Raw genomic sequence first — 18,849 nt, forward strand, 5'->3', positions numbered from 1 at the left:
GACACTGACCGAGTCATGCAGGCTCTCTGAAGCTGTTTCTTCAGCTGTGAAATGTACGGTAGAATAATAATTGCTTTGCATGGCCCAGCAAGAGGAGCGGTACAGGGAAGGCAATGGGTTTGTTCCAGTTGTTTCCACTGTGATTGCCTCCATCACTCTCCTTCCAGCTGTGCTTGGGCTGGTTCTCTCTGCTTCACAACCACAGGGACAACTCTGCATCCCTGTAGGGACCCAGACCTGAGGAACCCTCTCTGACCACAGCCCAGGAGGACACTGACTGCAAGACATCCCCTGGGCACATCTTCACTGAACAAGATCAAGACACCCCTCTTGGTTTGTGAAAAAGTGTGGTTTGGCCTCATTTTCCCTGGAGTTTGAAGACATCTGGTGATCATGAGGGCTTCCCTGGTAGTTCAGCCTGTGAAGAATCCACCTGCAATGCAGGAGACCCTGGTTTAATTCCTGGGTCTGGAAGATCCCCTGGAGGAGGGGATGGCAACCCACTCCAGTATTCTTGCCTGGAAAATCCCCATGGACAGAGAGAGCAGCCTGGTGGGCTACAGTCCATTGGGTCACAAAGAGTAGGATACAAGCAGTGAGGTGAAAGGAGCCTGGGTCCCCATGTCTGACAGAACCGTACCTGCCTCCTGCCCACCGCCACTCCAGCTCTGTGACCTTGGGCACCTCATTTAACTCCCAGAGCATCTGGGTCCTGGTGCCCCCCAAAAGGCTGCTGTGAGGATGAAATGACACAACCCATGGGAGAATGCTGGTACACGATGTGGGTTTCCTTCTCTCCCTTCCTTTCTTCTCAATATCTTTGAGACTCTAGACAAGACCAGAAATTAAATATAAAACTGCATAGGGCTAAAAGATATAAATCAATCTCTTAAATGACTATTAAATGTAATTGTCAGCAGAAGAGAACAGAAAAACCAGCATCCAGAATCCAACAAAATAAGCTGACTCTGACTTTGTGGATGGATGGAGAACTGGCTGAGCTCCTATTCTCACCACCTCTTTTTGTGATGCTGCAGAGATGAGGTAACACCAATACCCAGGCTGAGGAAGAAAATCTCCAAATACATTTATGTTTTGAGTTTAATACAAGAAGCAGATAGTCACCTAGAACAAGGTAGCACAACGATGCTTATGCAGCAACTCAGGCTTTGGAGCTCACCTTGGGAACTTTTCTCCATCCCCACTCACCACTCAAAAGCAAAAGTAAATAGCATACAGGGCTTCCCAAGTGGCTCAATGGTAAAGAATCCGCCTGCCAATGCAGGAGATGCAGGTTGGATCCCTGGGTCAGGAAGATCCCTGGGAGGAGGAAATGGCAACCCACTCCAGTATTCTTGCCTGAAAACGTCCATGGACAGAGGAGCCTGGTGGGCTATAGTCCATGCAGTTGCAAAGAGTTGGGCATGACCGAGTGACAGAGCACACATGCAAATAGCACATTTCTGCTGTTTATTTCTATACTAAACGATCATGAAAAGATCATAGATTTGAAGTCTAAATTTCTATCAATGTTAACAATCAAGCATAAGACAGTAAAGAAATCCAAGGTCACAGTATGCGCTTCAAGCTTTGCCTTGAGACCTAAAAAGGAAGACACAAGTTTGTCCTTTATTTACATGATATTTCTGGGGGCAGAAATATCTGAGAAAAGCTGTGTGAGCAGCAGTCTCTGCCTTTTTAGCCTCACCACCCTTAGGAGACCCAGAATCAGAAACCAGCTTCTTGGTTCTCAACACAGTGGCACACCCCATAACTCCTAGAGACTTGCTTGGGCTTCTATTGAGAGACCCAGCGGAGGTCAGGGGTCACTCTGAGGGTCCACAGGGAGTATTTACCAGGAGCCTGGAGAGCTAAGGGTAGGAAGATAGACATACCATCCACACGGTAGAACCAGAAACTGAGCTGAGTCTCTTCCTCACCCGTGTTAGTTTCTACAATGTGTGAAGTATTGGAGGACCAGCTACGTGCTAGGAAATGTTTGACAACCAGGGCTGGTGGCAATGCGGCAAGGGTGCCTGACTTACAGCATTTGCAGATTGCAGTGGTGTAAATATTCCCACTGTGACTGATTTCTAACTACCAACATGATGTCACTGAGCAGAGAACTGGGAAGAGATGCACACCGTTGTCTCAAGCACACTACTGGTTAGGGCCCTGGGACCAGCCCTGTGGGCACTGTCAATAGGTTCCATAGGTCACAGAAGGACAGATGGAATGCCCTGGCTAGCTTTGAAGACACAGATAAGGCATCACCTATGTCAGAGAAGTCTTCTTATTATCCTCCTCCACCCACAGACCTCAGCTGAATCCCCTGTGCCTGTCTCTCCCAGATCATTTGGGAGGTTGTGGTGTCATCAGCTGTCCGCATGCCAGTCCTTTCATTAAACACAGACCCATTCTTCATTTCCAATACCCCCAGCACCTAGCAGAGTCCCTGGAAAAAGGCTTGTAAAGAGCGTTCAGTAACTAAATATGTGTTGGATGGACACCAGAATGAATGATCAGTGGATGTACTGGGGAGGAAAGGAGGAGAAACACAGAAACTGCCACCAAGCATCTGCAGAGATGCTCTATAAAAAAGGGATACATTTTATTCTTATGGATACCAGGGCAAAACTGGGACCAAGAGGAAGTGGCAAGAATACGTGTTTAGAGTCCCTCTGAAAAAATAAACAGTGCTCCCAGACCCTACAAAGCCACAGAATGCAGGGTCCTTCTGGTCCTCCCCCTCTCAGTTAGCGTCTCCTGCCCTGCACCCACTTGAAAAATGGCCCTAGTCTATGCCCTCTGTCTCCAGCCTGCCCTGACACCCCGGCACAGAGTTTTTACTGTTGTCACAGATATCGAGGGAACATCTGCTGGTGTGCATGGCTCGGCCAGCATAGATGGGGATCACTCAAAGAAATGGAATATCTCCTCCCGGTATACAGAAGGAGAAGAAGAACTCCTGGTGGGTGCATGGAATTTTTCTCATCCTTCTGCCACTAACTGCTTGACTCTCTTCCCTTTAGACCTTAACCCCACAGCACCCTTCTCACCAACTCCTTTCCTGCACGCGTGCTCCGTTGTCTCCAGTTTGTGACCCCCATGGACTGTTCTGGCAAGAATACTGGAGCTGGTTGCCACTTCCTCCTCCAGGGGATCTCCCTGACCCAGGGATCGAACCCACATCTCCCGTGTCTCCTGCATTGCAGGTGGATTCCTTACTGCTGAGCCCCTGGGGAAGCCCATTCCTTCCCTGGGTGGTTGGCAATTTTTGCTCCACTACTAGACTCAGCCCCATGAGGACAGACAGCAAGACTCCTGTCTGAGTCTTGGCCTAGCAAAACATCTGTACACTGAGGTGCCCAAGAAGCATTTGTTCAATGAAGAAAAGCACAAATGAGAAAAAAATGTCCATTTCTTACACCTGTAGTTTATATATCCCAGATTGGCAAAGCTCCCAGGAACACCTAGAAACAATCTGCAGATCAAGAAAGCTATGAAGTTAGCCACAGTTCCGAGAGAAGGAATTTGGGAAAACCCAGAGTCTCCCAATTCACATCCTCTAGGGCAAACTGTAAAAATCTTTTTCTCGGAGACAAATAACGACAAAAATCATAAAATACAGTCAGTTCCCTACTTAGGAACATGTTGTGTTCTGAAAGTCTATTTATGAAATTGTTGTTTGAAATTCAGAATACACTTTTTCATGGAACCATGTTAAGAAAAGTAACTGACAATGTAGTTATAACTGGTGATATTTGTAAAGAAAAATAATAGGAAGCAATAAAGCTATTCTGGGAAGGGAACTTTTTCTTTTAAACATCATGAAATAGACATAGGCAATGTGTCAAACTACATAATAGCCTTTGGACCAGGGGCAATACTGAGAAACAATAAAAGGAAAATTTGAATGGTTTCTCTTTATTATGGATGCTAATAATTTGAGAAAACGGCAGTTTCATTTGGAACAGCTGCAGTTGGAAGGGATCCCTGACAGGAGCCATGCTGTGGTGCTCAGATTTCAGAGTCCAGGTGAGTCACCTGCAGAAAGTGCAAATTTCTGGCTTCTGTCCCCAGTGAAGCAGATTGGCTGGGTCTGAGATAGAGCCCAGCTCTTTGGATTCCCATGCATTGTAGCCTTCCAGGCTCTTCTGTCCATGGGGATTCTCCAGGCAAGAATACTGGAGTGGGTTGGCATGCCCTCCTCCAGGGGATCTTCCCAACCCAGGGATCAAACCCAGGTCTACCAGCTGAAGGTGGATTCTTTACCGTCTGAGCCCCCAGGGAGGTAGAGCCCAGTAATATGCATTTTAACAAGCACTCAGGAGAGTCTTTGATCTGAGGACCATACCCGGAGGACTACCAGATGGAGGGGAAGGAACATCACCTCAGCTGACTTAGGTCTGTCTCCTGAGACTGTCTCTCTGGTAAAGCCCCTTGCCCCTTCTTTCTCTTCCTGTTTCCATTCATCAGTGGAATAAGGCAACCAGGGACTACCTGCCACTTGACAAGATATGTAAGGGTTTAGGTTTAAGAGAATATGTCAGAGAGATGAAAGAAACTATCAGTGCTTCCCTGACAATACAAACAAAACAAAGCTGCTGCTCAGTCGTGCCCAACTGTTGGTGACCCCATGGACTGTAGCCCTCCAGGCTCCTCTGTCCTTGGGATTTCCCAGGCAAGAATACTGGAATGGGTTGTCATTTCCCACTCCAGGGTATCCTCTCCATCCAGGGATCAAACCTGCTTCTCCCGCATTGGCAGATGGATTCTTTACCACTGAACCACCTGGGAAGTCCCCAATTAAGCTCCCTGTAGATTGGGATTAATAACATCTTTATAGAATTAATGTGTGTGTGTGTCTGTATAAAGTGCTAGATACATAAGTGTTTAACAAGTGGTTATTTATTCATATTATCATAGTGCTCTACAACTACTGATACTTGGAGAAGCAGGACAATAGCAAAAAACACAACAAGGCAGCAAAAAAACCAGTTTTATATCATACAGTTCACTTTGTTCATGAGTGCTAAAGGATGAACATTCAGGCAAGTACAGTGTGGGAGAGACACTCCAAAGAAGCAGAGAGGTGCTCACCAAGGGTTCTGGTTTCTGGTACAGGCTCCACAGCTTACTGCCTAGGTGACCTCGAGCAATCAAGTCTCCAGTGTAAAGTGACGCTGACGGCACTCCCACGTGGCTCTCAGGAGGGTTAACATATGAGTCCACAGTGTCTGTCACACGATAAGTGCTCAGTGACTGGTAGCTCTTTAGAAGATTTGAAAGTGGGGATCAACCTTCCCTCAGTGATAGAATCTCAGGGCCAACAAGGAGGTCTTCTTTTAATCTGTCTTCATTAAACTCAATCCAATATTATTGATCCCCTACTATGCACAATACTTTCCCTGAGTGATAGGAAGATGATTAAGATGAGTCTAAGGAGGATCAATTGCCGTCCCAGGGATGAGGCAGGGCAGTGGGTGTGAAGCACATGCAGGTAACCATTATAGGAGGCAGCCTGTTGCTAAGTACTAGGGTAAATGTTATCTAAATCTGAATGGGAGTAGAGGAGAGAGGAAAAGTAACTTCAGCAGTATGCATTTAAGAGGTGGCACCAGGTGGCTCAGCAGTAAAGAACTCACCTGCCAAGCAGGAGATGCTGGTTCGATCCCTGGGAGGAAGGCATGGCAACCCACTCCAGAATTCTTGCCTGGGAAATCCCATGGACAGAGAAGCCTGGCGGGCTACAGTCCATGGGGTCACAGAATTGGACACAAATGAGTAACTGAGCACAGACATGGTAGAGAGAGAAAAAAGGCAGCTCTTCATGCTGAGGGAGGAGCCTGAGTAGGATACAGAAAAGGGTGGGCCCAAGGTGTGTTGGGATGATGAAGCCAGTCAGTGTGTGGACCGAGTCCTTGAAAGGCCTACCAGAAGCAGAAGCAGGTGAGTAAGCTGGGATCATTTCATGGAGGACCTCACATGCCATTTTAGGGAATATTCTAAAGCAGTAACCACAGTAATTCACTGAGAACTTATGTGGCTGACACTGTGTTAATTTTTTAATAGATGTTTCTTCTAAACTCCGTCAAAACCTATGCACTGTGTTATGATGTCCTTTTTATGAAAGAGGGATCTGAGGCCTTGAAAGCTTTCAAGCAGAGGGAGGGCTTTGGGGTGTCTGCTTTCAGAAAGTAATTCCGGCATCAGCAGGTTTGGAGAATGGGTGAGAGGGGCCAGCACTTAGGACCCCCCTAATTTCTAACATATTGTGCCATTTTGTCTCCCTAAACTGGTTAACAAGAGATAAAGAGGTGACTAGTATTTCTAAAAATGGACTGATTCTCTCAAAAATTGTGTGAGTTGGACAGGCTTTGAAGCACATGGTCATTTATGGAATTGGAAGCTTTTCCTCCCTGTGGTTCTTCCCAGGGGTCCCCAGAAAAGCTTCCCCTTTTGGGACAGCAGTGAAGAATTCCACAGCAGTGTCTTCTGACCAGACACAGCAGAAAACAGATCCAGAGTAATGTGGGTGAACCAAAATTAGCCTCTTTACAAGCTCATTAAAAAGCATGAAGTGAAGCATCCATTGCCCAAAATACAACAGGAAGCGAGCAGGCTTCTCGCTTTGTCTCTGTGTCCTCATGCTTCTCCTCTCTTCCTCCCACCGGCCCTCTCGTGATAGGCAACAATCAAAGCAGGACCTTGGATGGGGGGTTTCTCCTCCTTTTCCAAATAAATCCACTGTGACACTGCAGAATTCTAGGCAGGGGGCAAAGTCCGGCCAACTCCTTTATTAAGTTTTTGTGTTAAAATATTACCCTCCTTAGCAGCATGGAGACAGTTGCTGACCCAAATTGCTGCTTCCTAGGAAGCAGATGAGTAAATAATATAACTGGGGATTTTGTTGTTGTTTTGTATGTGTATGTGTTTTTTAAATAGTCTTTGTTACAGTAACTGACTATCTTTAATAACTACTCATTTTTTTGCATGCTGCTAAGTCACTTCAGTCGTGTCCGACTCTGTGTGACCCCATAGACGGCAGCCCACCAGGCTCCCCTGTCCCTGGGATTCTCCAGGCAAGAACACTGGAGTGGGTTGCCATTTCCTTCTCCATTGCATGAAAGTGAAGAGTGAAAGTGAAGTCTCTCAGTCATGTCCAACCCTCAGCGACCCCGTGGACTGCAGACTTCCAGGCTCCTCTGTCTATAGGATTTTCCAGGCAAGAGTACTGGAGTGGGGTGCCGCAATTCTAAATACACAAAGCATTTGCTCATATTCTCCATTTAATTTAATAATTAATTCTTCATCTAATCATTACCCTACCCAGTGGTGCAGGTATTGCTAGTTCCATTTTACAGAAGAGGAAACTGAGGCTAGAGACACAGACCCAGGTCTTCGTACTCCATCGGGATGGTCTACTTATTACTCTTAACCTCATGGTTTCTCTCCTGTGCTTTCCCCCAAGCTTAAAAGTTGTTATTATGGTTATTTTCCAAGCCAGCCTTGAGGAGGTGGTTCACCCCAGTTAAGAGGCAGTACATACAAGTTGTTCAGTTGACAATACTTCCTTAACACAGTAGCAAAGCCAGAAAAGGTTGAAGACACCATTTCCAACCTCCTTCTCTTACCAATAAGAAAATGGAGGCCTGCAGATGGGGTGACCTGCCTACACTCCCAGGGCTGGATCCACATAACCTGTTCCTGGCAAAACCTCTGTTCCCATCCACAGCATCACAATTTCACAGCCAAAGCAGAGAGAAAAGCGAAGTCAGGGCTTGGTAAATATCTGTTCTCATCTTGTACCTATTTGATAAAATGGAAAGAGCCTATTAATTATGAAATCACGAAATACTGGGTGGAAGGCAGCGTGGAGAAAATCTAGCATAATTTTTTTATTTTATAGATGAGAAAAGTGAGGCCGAGAAAAATGAAGTAAACTGAGCCTCCCAAGCAGGGACTTGATTGAAGCCAGGGGGCCTGGCTAGATTCTCTGATCCTACCTCCATGGCCGCAGCTATGCACAGCGTCACGTGCAGCTCACTCAGCTTGTCAGAGACAGTCCAACTTAAAAATTTCCAGACACAGGTACCTGACTCAGCCCCAGCTTTGCCTTGGCAATAGAGATCAGGCGTCAGCTGCCGGCTTGGATGATGTGTTCCCAGAGCAACATGGCGAGTGTGAGCTGCCAACACTGAAGTCTCAGGGAATGTAAAGTGTTGAGCCAGTTAAACATCCAAAAATGCCCCTTCTCTCAGAAACAAAGGTGACTCATCACAGTGCTTGGCCATGAATAGGAACGGCATTAGAGTGGCCAAGCTCACACTCAGAGGCCTCCTGCTGTCCAGCCTCCAGCCCTGGGTTCTCCTCTCCACTGGGAAGCCCCATCTTCCCCTCCCGGAAACCTCCCTGGATTCTTAAAGCGTGGAGGAGGTCTCCCTTCTCACGCCCTGAGAATCTGCTCTATACAACTTGACACTTAATTTTACACTGTCTTTCATTGCCTCTTAATCGCTTTGCGTGTTTGTTTTATAGCCTACACGGGTTGCAAATGCTCTGAGGGGAGGAAGTGAGCTTCCTCCTCCGTACCCGGTAGCCCAAGAGCAGAGACATGCTCAGGCTCATAGCTGCTCCTGACTTCAGTCTCTTTCTACTTCACCTGCATTTGCACTTCCAGCAAATGCTCAATAAACCCTCACTTGTTTCACTGGGGCTTTAGTCTCTTCAAAGACGGATGAGCTCAGCAGCCGGGGCTTCTGTCAGCCCACACCAAGCCTCTCTGCAAATTAGAGAAAAGGCAGGACACGTGACTCTGCTGAACTGCGCAGCTAGGCTGGTGGGGCCTGGGCTTCAGCCCCTTGTGGGGCACCCTGGGCACCTGATTCCTCATGGGGCAGCAACACCACAATGTCTCTGCCGCCTGACCCTCCCTGACTCTCCACTCTGATGAAAAAACCTTATTTGGGGAAGCTAGCATCAAAGGCATCCCAGCCCCTTCCCCGTCAAAACCAAACCAAGAACAACAAGAAGCACACATCTTCCATAGCTCCTTGATGCTCATGTCCTGAAGTCAACACTTAGGGAGTCTTTCCAACATGGAGAAATAACTTTCTTTTTTCTACTGAAGGCCCAAAACTCACCATGAGTAGTCCTCCTTCTGTGCTTTTGCTTTCCTTCCGCCTAGATTGTGCTTGTCTTGCTTATCTGTGTGTCAGATCCCTACTGTCCTCTCACATCCCAGCCCAAACCTCACCTCCGTCGCTGTGATGCCTCAATCAGTGTAACTGTTCTTGTCTGCGCTTCTTCCCACCTCCGGCCCCCTGCCTTCCGCATTGCTTCAATCTCTTCTACAACACTTTTCCTTCATGTTATTTGCATGGAACCCAGGAGCCAGCTGTCTTTAAGTCTTGTGCCCACACAGGCTTCTCCATGCTCACCCCGTATCAACCCAGATGCTGAACTCAGCACCAGCCTGCGTTCCCCAAAGGAATCCACTCACAAAATAGGGGAAAACTGCCTTTACAAAGGATTTTTCTCATAGGAAGGGTAGAGAACAGGGACCTCATAGTGAACACCCTCCCTCCTAGCAAAGCACTTACTCATCTTTGCAAGCACTCCTGTTCTCCAAATCCTTGCTTGGCAGCCCTGTTCTGGGAGCTTCTCTCTTATTACTCTTCCTCAGTGCACTCCCAGCCAAGTGTCTGCATTCTGTCTCTGCATGTCTTCCCCATTCCTCCCACCCAGCTTATATCCTTCCTGTTCAAATAGGCAGAACAACTCAACGTTGCCCCAACACCTACCTATAAGCATGCACCCCTCCTAGATCCATCGTGACGCCCACATACAAGTCCTCTCTGTTTCCCCTTCTTTGGAAGGAATCCAGATGACAGAGAACAAGAATGTTATCTTGTGACACGTGTGTGCACACACTCATGTTTTCCTCCACAGAGAATGTGGTTCAGAAGGCAAGGATTTTGTCTTGCATATCCACCCAACCTAGCAGAGTGGAAATACATACAGTAAGCCTGAGACGGACAGTTCTAAGCCCTTTCTGTCTCTTAGGTCCTCTTTCTTCCCAAGTAAGGCTCAGGACTAGAGTCAAGGGAAAGTGCCTGATGACACAGCAGGAGCTTAATAGACAGTCATGAAATGAATGAGTCAGGGACTAAAAGGGAAACCAGAAAAGATAAAAGACCTTTGAGAGCCCCCTCACCAGGATTATTTCATTCTAACTGAAGGGAACTTCAAGAACCAAGCCAGGATGAGAGAGAATAGATGATAGGTGAATGGTCAGATGAAGTATGAACACAAGGTTCTTGGTATTGGCACTGCCTTCACTACCATGTGAAACCTGGGGAAATCTCTGAGCTTCAGTTCCTCATGTACCCCATTGGCTTGCCTGCAGATGGCCTGATATGGACACTGACCATCAGGGTCTTCAGTGCTGTCTGACACTCCTGTTTGAGTGTCTTCCCCAAGTGCCCATTTGTCTTCCCCAAATGCCCAGACACCCAGGGCCCCTTGGTGCCTCAGCATCATCAGAAAGCTTCTTGGCTGCAGTCCTGACCCAGGACCTTCACTGCCTGCTGGCAGAAAAGAATTCTCAGTTGTGGAAACTGGAAAACTGTACATATTTTACAGATGAGAGGCCAAACTCTGGATGACTTTACATGTGGTGTGAAATGGACAGACAAACCCTGCTGGTGTGACATGCCTGAGATAGTGTCCTCTCCACCACCATCACCCTGCACCCTGCACGCCATGGAAAGAGCAGTGTCTTGGCCAATGCTGGCCTTCATTCCTTACCCCTCTCTTCCAGCCCCTTTTCTGTGCTTTTCTACATTTTAAAAGTAAGAAGTGATCTATTTGCTGTGAAGGAAAACAGCCCGTGGTCACCTAAAAGTAAAGGAGAAAGGAAATTAAGCCTCAGTCCTACGACCTGATCCAGCGATCAGAGCCGAACTTCGGTGGGCTGCGATGGTCCCCCTACATCTTCGATGGGAGAAATTTTTTCAGATGGAACAGTCACCAATCCCCTGCCTCTGAAATGCGCCCTTGTGCAGGGGTAATGATTTAGATGCTAGAGACAGTGAGTGCCTAGGAAACGGAGAAAATTTGTTGACTTTTCATTTTTTGTTTTTCTTTGACTTGGTCGAGATAGTGAGGCAGCCGAGGCCCTGGCTGAGCTGTAGGTATTTGTCAAACAGTTGTCCCTGTCCCCTGAGTCACCTGGCCTTGGGCCTCTCTGCGCAGCCCACCACTGCTGCAGCCTTTCTAAATCCCTCAGCCTCTAACTCCTCCTCCCGGACCGAAGCCCTACCAGTGAGAAGTGCCCGAACCACCAAAGAGGCGCGGGTTCGCTCTGAGCCCACCGCATTCACGCGTGTGTGCACGCGCGGGTGTATTGCGCGTGTGCGCGCGCACGCGGGTGTGTGGCGGGGGCGGGCTCTGCGCCCGGGGGCAGGGCTCCGCCGTGAGAGTGGCAGCCGGACTTGCCGGCTGCGAGGGGCAGGGCGCCGCAGTGCCGTAGTAGCGGGCCGCCGAGACGCACCGCTCCGGAGCCGCGGGTACCTGGGCGGGCAGAGACCCCAGCGCCGCCTAACCCCAACCGGGCCGCCGGAGCTCCTGCGGCGCCCACCCGAGCTCCATCCCCCTCCCCGAGAAGGCTGCGCGGGCGGGCAGACGCCCAGACGCCAGCCTCGGTCCCCTTTCAGTCTCTCGGTTCCTCTTTCCTCCCAAGTAAGGGAATAAGCCCCGAGGAAGGAGCGCGCCGGAGAACCGCGCAACCAAGTGTTGCTTGCAGAGGTAAGACGTGGCCCGCGCGGCGGAGGGGGCTCGGGCTGGGGTCGCGAGCTGCAGCAAGTTGGAAAAGGGGGCCAAAGCGGGAGCCGGTCCCACGGCCAGGGGAGGGAGCTGCAGCCGAGGCCACGGCGCCCCCCTCCTGACGATGCCACCTGCCGCACAGCCCCTGCAGGAGGAGATGCCCCCCTGGCAGTGTGAGGACACGGGGAGCCGCCCAGGGTGGGGCACCGGCTTCCTCTTTGATTGGAAGGACCTTCCGAACCTCAAAGTGTGCGGGCGGGAGGCGGCCTGGCTCCACGCAGGGTGCTGAAGCAACTGTTCAGATTTCCCCCCTTCTAGACTTACCTTTGGTATCCATTTCGCGCCCCAGAGTGCACAAGGGCAGCAAAGAGCGGGGACACTTTTTCTAACGTCTGGCCGCCAAACCTCTGACCGTCCCGCAGGGTTCCGGGACTTTGGGGGGACTCCACAAAGCCCCCGTGCTGGGGGAGCGTAAAGGGAAGCTGAAGAGAACGCGGAGACCTTGACAAATAGAAGCTACGGAAGGAGAGGAGGGTCAGGGAGGTCGGGTTGACCTGTTTAGTTTCGGACTCAAAAGATGTTTCTGCATGTGCGTGCATTTAGTATCACCTGTGGGGCTTTCAAAAACTCCACCAGTCCACTCTTTGAGCACATTCAGAGATTTTCTTCCTCTGGACAAGTGGACTAGAATTTGAGGAGGAGGGCTGTGGAGTTCGAAAAAGCCCTACAGGTGAATCCCATGCGCTGCACTCATCCGCGCCATCGCTGCAGCGGGAAGCACGAGACAGGAGCGAAGAGGCAGCTCCCAGGTGTGAGCAACCCAGGTGCGGGACTCAGAGTGGCGGGGAGACCTTTCAGCATCCCACCTCTTTCCCCGCGGAAGGGCAGAAGGGTCTGCGGCACGCGCGGTGATTTGTGGCTGCGCCGCAGTGGCGCGCGGGAGAGCTGCGAACCCGCGGGCGCGCTTGCAGGCGGGCTCGGGGCGACTGTCTCCTCCTGCTTCATTAGCATACGATGACCTCGCGGTCCGGAGAGGGCCCTGAGAGGGCTGTTCGTCCTTTTTCTTTTCGGGACTTAGGGTAACGCGCTTTGGTTTGGGAGGTGTGGACCAGAAAACATCACTGATGAGGGGCAGCGGTGAGAATACAGGGCTCGGGTTCGAAAGGGGGAGACGACGCCGTTACTTCGGTGCCTGGGAGTTTTTTTTTTTTAAACAGCCCCCCAAAGTCACTTGCTGGAGCACAGGGTACCCCTCGTTGTCAACGAAGGGTATTAGATCACAGGGGGCAAAGGTCATCAGTATTTGGTCACTCACGCACACATACTTTGTGCTCCTCTCATTTCAGAGCTTTGTCCTAAGATGGGAGGGGACTTAGTTTAGTTTAAAAGGGCTGTGTTTGCCTCGGTTCTGAAGGTAAATTATAGTCATCGAATAAAAGGCTGCCATTAATCTAACCTTCCTACTATACCTTTCATCCCTGTCTTTAGGGATCACCCTTAACCTTTATGAATAGCACTGGTAGGCGTTATTACAAGCATTTGGGGGGGGTGTGGAAATGGGGAGCAAGCAGATGAGTCTTTCCTGTCTTACAGTTTCGTGTCAGTGTTTGGTTCAGATCAACCAAGACATGGGGAGATAATGATAAACAATCAGAGCATCTTGGAATCTAGACTTTCAGAGACAGGAAAAACTACTAAGGACATCTGTTCCAACTCCCCCTCAGATCTCCCAGAGCACCTTCAACAGGTGGGGGTGGATGCCACCAACGTTGCACTCCTAGAGGTCCCAGCTGTGCACGCCTGAGGCTCTGCTCCAGGAAGTACCCATAAAACAGCAGCTCTTTCCTCTACTGCTGATCCCTAGCTCATCCTCTGGAAGAGAAGCACAATTTTTGTTGTGGTAAACTTTAAAAAAAAAATCTTATTGTATCTCAACATTAAGATATACATTTTTAGTATAAAAATAATTCACATTGAATGTTGGGAAGTTGAAAAGTGTACAAAGAATCAAACTACAGACATTTCCACAAGGCTAATATATTAGCATATTTCCTTTCCAGCTATTTTTATGCCTTGAAATTGTACAGTCCAGGGAGAGCCAACATTTAGTGGATGCCTAACGTACCTTGCAGGCTTCCCTGGTGGCTCAGCGGTAAATAATCCACCTATAATACAGGAGCTACAGGAGACATGGGTTCGATCCCTGGGTGGGGAAGATCCCCTGGATGAGGGCAGAGCAACCCACTCCAGTATTCTTGCCTGGAGAATCCCATGGACAGAGGAGCCCAAGCAGGCTACAGTCCATAGGGTCGCAAAGAATCAGACATAACTGAAGCGACTGTATCATGGCCTGGCAACGTAATTTGCAAGTGTTAAGTATTTTAAATTCTGTGCCATGTAATCTTCAAAAGTCCTGAGGCAGTATTATCAACCCCAGAGAGTTCAGGGGACTTCCCAAGCCCCACCACTTGTAAGCAGCAGAGTCAGGATTCAAACCCAGGTTGTTCAACAACTGAGGGGTTGCTTAGCCTCGGTAGCTATTGCTTCTCTGCTTTTTCTCCTAAATAGTATTGTAGTGAAAGTCCTTTACATGGCTGCCTATTATTACTTTGTTAGTCATTTAAATTGTTTCCTGTGTTTAGCAACAACGTAACTCTGCACATCATCTCTGTGCAGTCTTCCTGCAGGCATTTCCAAATACTTCCTGTGTATAGATGCCCAGAAGTTAAATCACTGGGCCAAAGGGCATGAATGTTTTAAAGTTCCTAGTATATATGACAAGCTGGTTTTCGAAAAGGATACACCAGTTTATACTTCCATCCCCTTGAGGCAACTCTGCCACAGTCAAAGCAGGTGACCTATAGGAGGGTCTCCTCACAAGACCAATCCAGCCCTCATGGGCATTCCCCTGGCTTCATGGGGGAGGGATTATACATATTTCCCTGATGTATACACTCAAGAGTGATTGCGAAAACCACACTATATGGCCATGCCTGTTTTTTGTGTGTGCATAAGTATCAATTGCAGAATTCTCTGGCTAGACATCACTTACTACCTTTGAACAGACTACTGTGTAAAATATAAGTGGCATAACATCCTACTTCTCCACACAAATTAATAGATTAGCCCCCACTCTTAGAAGGTACATCACTATCAGAGCCCAATTCAGCCAGCCCAGCCAGTCAGTGACAGCTTCTTCATACACTGGCTATTTTCACCAAGCTGTTTGTTTACACCAAGTAGTAATAGAATTCCATAACCAAACCATAGTGAGTTATCTTTATACGTAACAAAATTCACCTGCTCAACTACCCACTGCCTCCACCCACTCATGGTTAGGGACTACTAATCATGCAGTAAAAATTAAGGTTATACACATCAGCAAAAAATGTCCTCAAGTGAAGAAAATGTGGCCACAGAAGAGAAATTAAGCAATACAAAAGGGGGGGTTTTCAAATAAAATTAATTGCCCCTAGCTATGAATTTTCTCTAGGGCTGCATTTGCCCCACAGCCACCTCTGCCACCAGCAGTGGGCTTGGCAGCCTTGGAATATAATCTCGTAAGTGGAATAAATATCCATTGAGCCTCCAGCATGAGGTCTACTTGTTTAAGACTCAGCTCAGGTCTTAAAGTTTTCTAGTAATCCTTCCTCGGCTGTTCATCTAGGTTAGCGATCTCTCTGCTATAGCTGTGCATACACTTAGCTCTCTGTTATGACATCACTTATCTGCCTGCTGCTGCTGCTAAGTCACTTCAGTCGTGTCCGACTCTGTGCGACCCCGTAGACAGCAGCCCACCAGGCTCCTGTGTCCATGGGATTCTGCAGGCAAGAGTACTGGAGTGGGTTGCCATTGCCTTCTCCACTTATCTGCCTATCCCCCACTAAACTGTGAACTCCTAGAAGTATAGCTAGCACTGTGCCCCAGCACCTGAACTAGTACTTTTGCACAGTAGACAATTCAGTGTGCTGACTGAACAAGAGAATTTTCCAGGTACTGTGCTAGGTGCTCCCTGTGCATTTCTCTTTTGATGCATCTTGATTCTGCTCAGATTGATCAGTCTCAGAAACGCATCTGAAAGCTGTCTAGAGCTGTGCAGTGTATTTACACATGTGACTTTCCATTTTCACTTCATTAAAATTAAAGAAAATTAAAATTTCAGTTTCTCAGTCATATTTCAAGTGCTGAAATGCCATATATAGCTTCCAGCTGCCATATTGGAGAATGCACACATTGGCATTTCAAGAGTGTAAAAATTTGCCTGGGGGCATAAGAGACTGTCCCTGGATGGGTGAGGTCAAGAGAAAGGAACCCACCCATAATGTGATCTGACCAGAGGACCAAAACCTAGGAGAGCAGGCCAGTCAACCAACACCATCTGTGCTTCTCAGGGAAGTTGATCATCAGCCCTGGATAGAAATACTGGCTTGGTTAGAATCTACAATATCCAATCACAGCCGGCTATTGATATAACCAGGCTCCAACTCCATGGCCTGTGCCCTCCCCACTGCTCTATCCCCCCAAAGGTCACTGGCTCCAGGATCATCCTCACTCTCTTGCCCCAGTTTTTCTTAATTTCTTTATTCTTAATGAATAAAGCATAACATTTCAAAGAAGGCTTAATCAGCACCATGTGGCATGAGATGATCACTTCCTTTATTCTACATCTCATGTTTCTGTTAAAACCCTGTCAGGCTGAACTAGCTGCTATACAAGTTATAGCTGTTGAGTTTCATATCCATTGAAAAAAACCCAACTTTCTTTTAAACTTGCTCTTGAACTGTATCCCCTGCCTGCTGCTGCCCTCCCATCCCATATCTGTAGAGGTGCTACCTGGGACCCAAATACAGAGCCCTTGCATTTATTCCCAATTTTGTCTTGTTTAATTCAATCTCTCTTGCCAGCTTGCCCAGATATTTCTGGCTTTGATCCTGTCACCCAGAATGTATCCTGTCCCTTCCAGCTGGCTTCCTATTGTCCCCAAACATGAGTATGACCTCTTCAACTAAGTCATCAATAAAAAAATGATAAGCATTACAGCATTCTGGAGCATTCCAACATATGCTCCTGATAGATAGATGTCAATTCAATAAATATATAGCACTTTTTAAGATAATTTATCTTCTTGTACTATCACTCAATCCATAATTATTCTTCAGAAGATTATCAGAGGAATCTTATCAAAGGCCTTGATCAAGTCCAGATACTCCTTCTCACTGGTATTTCCCCCATCTCCCTGCCTAATGTTGTCAAAGAAACAATTTTGTTACTTTGACATAAACTACTAGCAGTTAACCCATGTTGATTTCTCAAGATCACAACTTCAGACCTAAAAGCTCATTCCAAATCCTCTTCTGTAATGCCAAAGAATGCTCAAACTACCGCACAATTGCACTCATCTCACACACTAGTAAAGTAATGCTCAAAATTCTCCAAGCCAGGCTTCAGCAATACATGAACCGTGAACTTCCAGATGTTCAAGCTGGTTTTAGACAAGCCAGAGGAACCAGGGATCAAATTGCCAACATCCGCTGGATCATCGAAAAAAGCAAGAGAGTTCCAGAAAAACATCTATTTCTGCTTTATTGACTATGGATCACAATAAACTGTGGAAAATTCTGAAAGAAATGGGAATAGCAGACCACCTGACCTGCCTCTTGAGAAACCTATATACAGGTGAGGAAACAACAGTTAGAACTGGACATGGAACAACAGACTGGTTCCAAATAGGAAAAGGAGTACATCAAGGCTGTATATTGTCACCCTCCTTATTTAACTTATATGCAGAGTACATCATGAGAAATGCTGGGCTGGATGAAGCACAAGCTGGAATCAAGACTGCTGGGAGAAATATCAATAACCTCAAATATACAGATGACACCACCCTTATGGCAGAAAGTGAAGAGGAACTAAAAAGCCCCTTGATAAAAGTGAAAGAGGAGAGTGAAAAAGTTGGCTTAAAGCTCAACATTCAGAAAACGAAGATCATGGCATCTGGTCCCATCACTTCATGGCAGATAGATGGGGAAACAGTGGAAACAGTGTCAGACTTTATTTTTTTGTGCTCCAAAATCACTGCAGATGGTGACTGCAGCCATGAAATTAAAAGACGCTTACTCCTTGGAAGGAAAGTTATGACCAACCTAGATAGCATATTCAAAAGCAGAGACATTACTTTGCCAACAAAGGTCTGTCTAGTGAAGGCCTTGGTTTTTCCAGTGGTCATGTATGGGTGTGAGAGTTGGACTGTGAAGAAGGCTGAGTACCAAAGAATTGATGCTCTTGAACTGCAGTGTTGGAGAAGACTCTTGAGAGCCCCTTGGACTGCAAGGAGATCCAACCAGTCCATCCTAAAGGAGATCAGTCCTGGGTATTCATTGGAAGGACTGATGCTGAAGCTGAAACCAATACTTTGGCCACCTGATGCAAAGAGTTGACTCACTGGAAAAGACCCTGATGCTGGGAGGGATTGGGGGCAGGAGGAGGAGAAGGGGACGACAGAGGATGAGATGGCTGGATGGCATCACTGACTCGATGGACATGAGTCTAGTGAACTCTGGGAGTTGGTGATGGACAGGGACGCCTGGCGTGCCGCATGGGGTCGCAAAGAGTCGGACACGACTGAGGGACTGAACTGAACTGAACTGAATGTTTCCTAGGATTAACATCAACCCCTTAAGTTAAGACATTTTTATAAGTTATTTTTTCCCATTTAAAAAAGTAGAATTGTATCTGCCATGCGGATAATGGTGATTGTGATGATGTGGTAGCGGTGGAGTGGTGGTTCATGGTAATGATGGTAGTGGTGGAGTGGTGGTTCACGGTGATTCTGTACAGATTAAGGAGAGTGATTTAATGATCTCAACTGTATGTTGTCTTGACACCCTGGAATATTATTGTTAGGCCAAGAGATTGTATTAATTTGAGGCAGATCTAATATTCTCTAGCATCACTGAACATGAGACCAGAGAAGAAGCCAGAGAAGCAGTTGGTCCCAGGCCTTCCTCTTCAACATGAGGA

At 47.6% G+C, this 18,849-nt stretch overlaps 1 protein-coding gene across 7 annotated transcripts in view; it reads left to right on the forward strand.

The window, feature by feature from the left end:
- Nucleotides 1–11,333: 11,333 nt before the first annotated feature.
- The window catches only part of DGKG (diacylglycerol kinase gamma), a 223,466-nt gene continuing 215,950 nt past the window's right edge, over nucleotides 11,334–18,849 (forward strand). For 3 of the 7 annotated variants that reach the window (XM_044943843.2, XM_044943839.2, XM_044943850.1), the window contains exon 1: nucleotides 11,334–11,811. The gene's annotated coding sequence lies outside the window, so the exon portion shown is untranslated. The remainder of the gene's footprint in view (nucleotides 11,812–18,849) is intronic. The other 4 variants (XM_044943838.2, XM_044943859.2, XM_044943835.2 and 1 more) reach the window with 2 other exon arrangements.

Source organism: Bubalus bubalis, chromosome 1 (assembly GCF_019923935.1).
Source record: "Bubalus bubalis isolate 160015118507 breed Murrah chromosome 1, NDDB_SH_1, whole genome shotgun sequence".
Classification (NCBI taxonomy): Eukaryota; Metazoa; Chordata; class Mammalia; order Artiodactyla; family Bovidae; genus Bubalus; species Bubalus bubalis.